Here is a 1,248-nt window from a genome sequence, read left to right as displayed (position 1 = left end):
CTCCCAGCCCTGCCATGGGCTGTTCTCGGGCCCCTCCCAGCCCTGCCGTCCCCTGTTCTCGGGCCCCTCCCAGCCCTGCTGTCCCCTGTTCTCGGGCCCCTCCCAGCCCTGATGTTTGTTTCGTGTTCTAAAGTCCTTCCCCGACCCTCCAGCACCATCTCTGAGACAATCCCAGAATTTAGCAGCCATATCTAGTCCAAACTCCTGAAAGGAATCCTCATTCCGATATATTTGAGAAGGGGTCCTGGAGGCCCTGGAGACTTCCAGAGATGGGGAGCTTACCCCCTGTGCAGGCAGCCCATTGCACTCAGGACAGCCCAGACTAATCCCTCTTTCATCAGATATTTGAACTCAGCTCCCCGCTGCCCGTTGAGGCTTCTCCAGGCTTACCTTGCCCCATTTCTTTAACCACTTCTTTCTGTGGCACAAACTTGAGGCCTTTCACCCACCTGGTTGCCCTCCACTGGACCTTCTGCAGCTTCTGCCCTGTACACAGTGCTCTAATTGGGGCCACCCAGGGCAGGGCCCAGCAGGCCTATTGCCCCCACAGGCCTTGGAGCTGTGACTCTCAGTGCAACCCAGGATCACATCAGCTTTCTTGGATGCCCCTTCATACTCATATGGAGCTTATATTCCATTAAGACCCCCAGATCTTTTTCAGATAGGCTGACATTTAACATTGCCTCCCATGCCTTGTGAAGCTAATTTTTTGAACCCAAGTGTCAGATTGGCTGTGCCGCTTAGTACCTGTGTAAGGGTACATCCCTTAACCTGTCTGGGGCTCATTTTCCTTGTCTGTAAGATGAGGAGATGTGAACCAGATGAAATTTTAGGTCATCCAAGGCCCTTCTCCACTCTGAAATTCTGTGGTTCTAAATTTGGGTCCATTCCCAGATAAATAGATCCTTCCTGCTAAGAGAGTCCAGGACCAAAGGGGCGACTGTCCTCTTGTCCCCCACCCAGGTCAGACCCAGTCTGAGGGGCTTGCAGGTTCAGTTCTGGAGTGGGGGGACAGTGAGGAGTTTTCACTTGGAGAAGACTTGGAGGAGGGGTGGGGCAGGAAGAGGAGGGATCAGCGTTGTCCTGCTTGGTCCCAGAGGCAGAACTGGGACAGTGTAAGAGCTAATCAGTAGTGGAGGTGGGATGGGTTCCATCTCACTGGAGCAAGGCCTCCAGGCAATGGGATGGGTTCCATCTTGCTGGGGGGAGGCCTCCAGGCAGTGGGATGGGTTCCATCTTGCTGGGGGG

At 54.4% G+C, this 1,248-nt stretch overlaps 1 protein-coding gene across 2 annotated transcripts in view; it reads left to right on the top strand.

The window, feature by feature from the left end:
* PPP2R5B (protein phosphatase 2 regulatory subunit B'beta) overlaps positions 1-1,248 on the top strand; it is a 9,637-nt gene that overhangs the window by 6,702 nt on the left and 1,687 nt on the right. The gene's annotated exons all lie outside the window — the stretch shown is intronic.

The sequence above is a fragment of the Vombatus ursinus genome, unplaced genomic scaffold (genome assembly GCF_900497805.2).
Source record: "Vombatus ursinus unplaced genomic scaffold, bare-nosed wombat genome assembly UNPS02011369.1, whole genome shotgun sequence".
Lineage (NCBI taxonomy): Eukaryota > Metazoa > Chordata > Mammalia > Diprotodontia > Vombatidae > Vombatus > Vombatus ursinus.
The sequence above is the reverse complement of the archived record's forward strand: the minus strand, read 5'-3'. Positions and strand labels throughout refer to the sequence as shown.